General features: G+C 42.0%; 1 non-coding gene and 1 pseudogene across 1 annotated transcript in view; both read left to right on the forward strand.

The window, feature by feature from the left end:
* Nucleotides 1-5287: 5287 nt before the first annotated feature.
* LOC142357068 (5.8S ribosomal RNA) lies at nt 5288-5439 on the forward strand (annotated as a pseudogene).
* Nucleotides 5440-7122: 1683 nt separating this feature from the next.
* LOC142357069 (large subunit ribosomal RNA) overlaps nt 7123-7761 on the forward strand; it is a 3522-nt gene continuing 2883 nt past the window's right edge. The window contains exon 1 of the ribosomal RNA XR_012761541.1: nt 7123-7761. This exon is cut by the window's right edge and continues 2883 nt beyond it. This is a non-coding gene — a ribosomal RNA (large subunit ribosomal RNA).

Here is a 7761-nt window from a genome sequence, read left to right on the forward strand (position 1 = left end):
TAGTAACTGAAAGATCCCAGATAGCTTCGGCTTGGGGACGGAACTTCCGAATTTCTGACCTATCAACCTATGATGGTAGTGTAACGGACTACCATGGTTGTGACGGGTAACGGGGAATCAGGGTTCGATTCCGGAGAGGGAGCCTTAGAAACGGCTACCACATCCAAGGAAGGCAGCAGGCACGCAAATTACCCACTCTCCGCACGAGGAGGTAGTGACTAGAAATAATGATATGAACCTTTATGGTTTGTAATCAGAATGGAATGGACTTAAAAGCTCCATTGATGAACGAGTAGAGGGCAAGTCTGGTGCCAGCAGCCGCGGTAATACCAGCCTCTACAAGCGTATGCAATAGTTGCTGCGTTTAAAAAGCTCATAGTTGGATCTGTTTGAGTAGAACGGCAACATGGTCTTCAGTTAAATCTGTTGACTCGTTCCGCTCATCCTTCGCATCGAAGAAATAGTTTGCACTTAAATGTGACGAACTGTGGAAACGGTGTTTTCACCCTGAGAAAATTAGAGTGTTCAAAGCATCCTTTGGGATCGAATAATAAAGCATGGAATAATGGAGAATGACCCGCTACTCGATTGATGCCGGTTGGCTGAGTGCGGTAATGATTGAAAGGAACAGACGGGGGCATTTGTATTGCTACGTTAGAGGTGAAATTCTTGGATCGTGGCAAGACAAACTACTGCGAAAGCATTTGCCAAGAATGTTTTCATTAATCAAGAACGAAAGTCAGAGTATTGAAGAGGATTAGATACCCTCGTAATTCTGACCATAAACTATACCAACCTACAATTTGTCAAAGTCGATCTTGACTTGGCAAGAGATTAACCGGGAAACCAAAGTTTATTGGTTCCGGGGGAAGTATGGTTGCAAAATCGAAACTTAAAGGAATTGACGGAAGGGCACCACCAGGAGTGGAGCCTGCGGCTTAATTTGACTCAACACGGGAAAACTCACCCGGTCCAGACATCTTAAGGATTGACAGATTGAATATCTTTCATGATTATATGGGCGGTGGTGCATGGCCGTTCTTAGTTAGTGGAGTGATCTGTCTGGTTAATTCCGATAACGAACGAGATCTTCTCCATCTAAATAATGAAATTCACTATATGTGAATTCAAACACTTCTTAGAGGAACTATGCGGAATTAAATACCGCAGATGAAGTGAGGCTATAACAGGTCTGTGATGCCCTTAGATGTTCTGGACTGCACGCGCGCTACACTGTGTACTTTTAGATTGAGTACTCAGCCCTTGGTCCGAAATGGACTGGGCAATCAGAGAAAAGTACAGCGCTTCAAGGGGATCGTCTGTTGTAACTTGCAGACGTGAACCAGGAATTCCTGGTACTTATGAGTCAACAACTCATAGGGATTACGTCCCTGCCCTTTGTACACACCGCCCGTCGCTACTACTGATTGGATAGTTAAGCAAGAATTGCAAATTCCTACTGTTGGGACTTCGGTCTCCGGCAACGGGATGAAGCGGATCGAGCTTAATTGTCTAGAGGAAGTAAAAGTCGTAACAAGGTTTCCGTAGGGGAACCTGCGGAAGGATCAGTGATTGATTCCTTCGGGCATGGCTGCTGGTAGAGGCCATGTCTGTAGTGCGCATGACGCTCTGTCGCTAGAGATTGCTTGGCAACCAATCTCGAATTATGTATCGAGCTCAAAAACTACTTGTGTGGATACATAGTTCAGCAGTCATGGCAAGGGACTGCTTAAAGGGAGACTAGTTAGCAAAAGCAGCCTAGCAGAACTGCAGCTATCTAGATCTCAGAAGCTGGGTTATAGAAGCCCAGCTATAGACTTGTGAATGAGAAAGGCCTAAAAAGGTCCACAAGTCGCGTGGTTAGAACCGACACGCAAAAATCCCAGCGAGTGACAGAGCGTTGCGCTGTTCAGTGGGAAAGAGTTGAGCTACTCGGGGCGCCCACTGAACTTGCTCCGAGCCAAAGGCTCGAAAAAACACAGCTTAGCCTCAGATCCTTTACATAGAAGGCTAGCTAAAATAAACTTACCTTGGACGAGGGTAAAGTTTAGTCAGTTCTTAGGGGAGAGTAATCCACAGCTTCTCGCCCTCTGAACATTCTCCCAGATATGTAGGTCTGGGAGAGTCTCCTCCTGTTCTTCGGAATCTGGAGGTAGACAAAGACAGTACGATACGATCTTGCATCGGGATGACTAACCGATAATGATCATAATCTGACAATTTTTCCGGCTTGAGGCACCGGAGTCAGATTAAAGACACATACTGAACTAAAGGCGTATGTGCAAAGCTTGTCGGAGTGTAGAGAGTCAAGCTGAGTTGACTCGTCACGTGGTGATGACAACAGCCATGTGCAAAACACTCACAACTTTATCGTCTATGTGGAAAAGGTTGCTAACAGCGCTCTCTATGAGAGGCCCTCGCATATAACTATACGAGGAAAAGGCGATAGAGTTGTTTGAATGTGGGGCAGGTTCATCGACAAGCTAAGTTGATCACATTCTTGTTGTGGCATCCTACTAGAATTGGTCACGGTCTGCACCAACTCTCCCCAAGTTGGCCAGACTTAAAACTAGAAATAAGGTTTGCAGCTATGTGAACCTAGAAACTGTAAAGGAGTTGAAAGAACTTAAAGGAATTGAAAGAGGCCTTGAGGTATATCCTCTTGGTAAAGACCCACAAAAGCTCACAAAAGTGGCTTCGAAGGGCAAAACTGGTTCATCCAAAACAATTGGAGAGCTTAAAGCAGAACCAATTCGAATGAAACACTATTGGTGAAACTTCATCATGAGAACGTCACAAGCTGATCACGCTCTATGATATGACTAGTATTATGTTGCTTCTAGTAGGCTAAGCGCAAGCCGAAACATCAACATGTGAAAGTCGTAGAATTTTGCAATCAAACTGTGGGCTAGTACTGTGATGTTACTAGTAACCTGGTGTTCCGTCATATGGCCAAGAGAGCATTTGAAGGCGAAACTTCTGCATGGGAAAGCTGCATCATGATCAAAATTTTATATCGAGTATTATGTTGACGTTAGTAGGCCTTGGCCGAAAACGCAGCATGTGAAAGGTATAGATAAAAGTTATTGTTGCAGTCAGTACTGTGTAGTTACTAGTAGCTGGATTTAAGCTCAAAATGAGACACTGTTGGTGAAACTTCATCATGAGAATGTCACAAGCTGATCAAGCTCTATGATATGACTAGTATTATGTTGCTTCTAGTAGGCTAAGCGCAAGCCGAAACATCAACATGTGAAAGTCGTAGAATTTTGCGATCAAATTGTGGCTAGTACTGTGATGTTACTAGTAACCTTGTGTTACGTCATATGGCCAAGAGAGCATTTGAAGGCGAAACTTCTGCATGGGGAAGCTGCATCATGAACAAAAGTTTATATCGAGTATTATGTTGACATTAGTAGGCCCTGGCCGAAAGCGCAGCATGTGAAAGGTATAGATAAAAGTTATCGTTGCAGTCAGTACTGTGTAGTTACTAGTAGCTGGATTTAAGCTCGAAATGAGACACTGTTGGTGAAACTTCATCATGAGAACGTCACAAGCTGATCACGCTCCATGATATGACTAGTATTATGTTGCTTCTAGTAGGCTAAGCGCAAGCCGAAACATCAACATGTGAAAGTCGTAGAATTTTGCGATCAAATTGTGGCTAGTACTGTGATGTTACTAGTAACCTTGTGTTACGTCATATGGCCAAGAGAGCATTTGAAGGCGAAACTTCTGCATGGGGAAGCTGCATCATGAACAAAAGTTTATATCGAGTATTATGTTGACGTTAGTAGGCCCTGGCCGAAAGCGCAGCATGTGAAAGGTATAGATAAAAGTTAGCGTTGCAGTCAGTACTGTGTAGTTACTAGTAGCTGGATTTAAGCTCGAAATGAGACACTGTTGGTGAAACTTCATCATGAGAACGTCACAAGCTGATCACGCTCTATGATATGACTAGTATTATGTTGCTTCTAGTAGGCTAAGCGCAAGCCGAAACATCAACATGTGAAAGTCGTAGAATTTTGCAATCAAACTGTGGCTAGTACTGTGATGTTACTAGTAACCTTTTCTTACGTCATATGGCCAAGAGAGCATTTGAAGGCGAAACTTCTGCATGGGGAAGCTGCATCATGAACAAAAGTTTATATCGAGTATTATGTTGACGTTAGTAGGCCCTGGCCGAAAGCGCAGCATGTGAAAGGTATAGATAAAAGTTATCGTTGCAGTCAGTACTGTGTAGTTACTAGTAGCTGGATTTAAGCTCGAAGTGAGACACTGTTGGTGAAACTTCATCATGAGAACGTCACAAGCTGATCACGCTCTATGATATGACTAGTATTATGTTGCTTATAGTAGGCTAAGCGCAAGCCGAAACATCAACATGTGAAAGTCGTAGAATTTTGCGATCAAATTGTGGCTAGTACTGTGATGTTACTAGTAACCTTGTGTTACGTCATATGGCCAAGAGAGCATTTGAAGGCGAAACTTCTGCATGGGGAAGCTGCATCATGAACAAAAGTTTATATCGAGTATTATGTTGACGTTAGTAGGCCCTGGCCGAAAGCGCAGCATGTGAAAGGTATAGATAAAAGTTAGCGTTGCAGTCAGTACTGTGTAGTTACTAGTAGCTGGATTTAAGCTCGAAATGAGACACTGTTGGTGAAACTTCATCATGAGAACGTCACAAGCTGATCACGCTCTATGATATGACTAGTATTATGTTGCTTCTAGTAGGCTAAGCGCAAGCCGAAACATCAACATGTGAAAGTCGTAGAATTTTGCAATCAAACTGTGGCTAGTACTGTGATGTTACTAGTAACCTTTTCTTACGTCATATGGCCAAGAGAGCATTTGAAGGCGAAACTTCTGCATGGGGAAGCTGCATCATGAACAAAAGTTTATATCGAGTATTATGTTGACGTTAGTAGGCCCTGGCCGAAAGCGCAGCATGTGAAAGGTATAGATAAAAGTTATCGTTGCAGTCAGTACTGTGTAGTTACTAGTAGCTGGATTTAAGCTCGAAGTGAGACACTGTTGGTGAAACTTCATCATGAGAACGTCACAAGCTGATCACGCTCTATGATATGACTAGTATTATGTTGCTTATAGTAGGCTAAGCGCAAGCCGAAACATCAACATGTGAAAGTCGTAGAATTTTGCGATCAAACTGTGGCTAGTACTTTGATGATGCTTGTAGCCAACCGAATTGGTTGAAAAGCCCAATAAGTAAGCTAACTTGGGAGAGCTTGTTGGAAACCAAATGCTACTAGATTGGTCCAAATACATCCTTCAACAGGGGATCACTTGGCTCGCTTTACGAAGAGGAGCACAGCTATATGTGTTAATTCGGTATGAATCGCAAGATTTGTTTACCGACCTCTCTAACGCAAAAGGCGGTCTCGGCTTCGGCTGTTGACTGCGTCCGATTCAGGGTTATATAACTCTCGATTGAACACATTGATGTTCTATTGTTGGTGCTTCCAATAAAATTGGAACACTTAAAGCAGAACCGATTCAAATAATAGCATTCTGATCAATGATTGCATTCCTTGATCAAGAACTGCTGGAGTCATTGTGATGGCGAATTTTCTTCATAAGAAAATTGCAAAGAGACGGAACTTAATGAGACTAGTATTATGTTGTTTCTAGTAAGCGGAAGCTGAAACAGCAACATGTGAAAATCAAGTTTTGTTCAATGATCTCGAGGCGATAAGTACTATGAAGCAACTAGTAGCCTAAGCATGACTCAGATTTGAGACAGTCAAAAAGACTGGCGAAACTTCTTCACATGAAAGTTACATAGAGAACTACAAATGTATACAGCGAGTATTATGTTGTTTCTAGTAGGCGAAAGCTGAAACATCAACATGTGAAAGTTGTCTGCAAACTGTAGAACGATATGTGATTAGTACTGTGCTGTTACTAGTAGCCAGTCTGACTGTAGAAGCCAAGACAAAGGGAAACTAATGCATCTGAAAAGGACAAGTTATGGAAAGGTATGCACGATAAGTATTATGTTGTTTCTAGTAAGCGGCAGCTGAAACATCAACATGTGAACGTCGTTGTGTACAGTAACCTAGAACTATATAGTCCTTAGTAACGTGCATTTACTAGTACCTGTAATTGGTATTCAGACTCAGGCAGTTTGGAATAGTTTGGCAAAGATGCACCAGAGAAAACTGGGATTTGATACAGAAATTGTTGAATACAAGTATTATGCTGCTTCTAGTAGGTTGAATCCGAAACATCAGCATGTGAAAATTGAAAACATTTCTGGTTCGAATTGTCACAAGTATTTGGTGATCTGAGTAGCCAAACTCACTACAACGCCAATTGAAGGCAAAAATTCTCAACGGGAAAAGCTATTCTCATTGAATGAGCTAACAAGACGAGTATTATGTTGCTTCTAGTAGGCGAAAGCCAAAACATCAACATGTGAAAGTCTTGCTGAACAAATTTAATGTTGTTGAGCTCAGTACCGTGTGAATTAGTAGCCATAATTGGCGAGCGAAAATTGAACTGGCGAAACTTCGTCTTTGGAAAATTGCAGATGCCGAGCACTTATTTTGCAACGAGTATTATGTTGACTGTAGTAAGCGAAAGCCGAAACAGCAACATGTGAAAGCTGTTGAAATTTGTGGTCATTTTGCAATAAGTACAAGGAGTGTAACTAGTAGCCAGGTCAAAATTTGGGATAAGAATGAGCAAAAATTCTGCATGAGAACAGTTGAAATTATGAAACTAAATTACAAAGACTAGTATTATGTTGTTTCGAGTACGCGAAAGCGGAAACATCAACATGTGAACGTTTGTAACGAAGTTTCGTTAATTTTCAGCCTAGTACTGAGCAAGAACGAGTAGCCTCATCTCCAATCCCACGCAAAATGTAGTGAAATATGTGAGTGAACCTTATTCACGGTGAGGGTTTCCCGAGGTCTGTATTGCAGCGAGTATTATGTTGCTTCTAGTAAGCGAAAGCTGAAACAACAACATTTGAAAGTTGGAATTAATGACTGAATGGAAACTTCGACCTGTGTTTGATAGTAGTAGCGAACAAAACTGCTGAATCGGTTTCTGTCTCATATTGGTCAGTGAACCAATTAAGAGACAATCAACTACATAACCTGAATTGGGCGAGAGAACCCCCTTAACTTAAGCATATCAGTAAGGGGAGGAAAAGAAATCAACTGAGAATCCCTTAGTAATGGCGAATGAACAGGGAAAAGCTCATCGGGAAGAGAAATGGCAACATTTCTCGGTGTCCGGTATGGTTTGATGCTAGACTGGTGAATTTGTCCTGATGTCTACTGGAAAGTAGCATCAAAGAAGGTGAAAATCCTGTAAAGGTCATTTTCGATACCAGTCATAATGGCTCATTCCTATGAGTAGAGTTGTTTGAAAGTGCAACTCGAAGCTGGAGATATGTCTCTCCAAAAGCTAATTATAAAGCGAGACCGATAGTAAACAAGTACCGTGAGGGAAAGTTGAAAAGCACTCTGAAGAGAGAGTGAAAAGTACGTGAAACTGTTGAAGGGGAACTGGAGTGAGCGTTACCATACTCAATGCCTTGATATTATATTCTCGGCTACCGAGTAGTGTAGTTGTCGTCTTTTGGCAAATCTTGTTAATGAATCGAGCAGAAGTTTTCCTCGGAATTCTTCTTGTTGATTCTAAACAAAATGAGATAAATTGATCTTGATTGCCTGTCTGACCTCAACTTCCTATTCAATGCTCTCTACAGCCCGTCTTGAAACACGG

This window comes from Convolutriloba macropyga, unplaced genomic scaffold (genome assembly GCF_964194025.1).
Source record: "Convolutriloba macropyga unplaced genomic scaffold, txConMacr16.3 SCAFFOLD_6173, whole genome shotgun sequence".
NCBI lineage: Eukaryota > Metazoa > Xenacoelomorpha > Acoela > Convolutidae > Convolutriloba > Convolutriloba macropyga.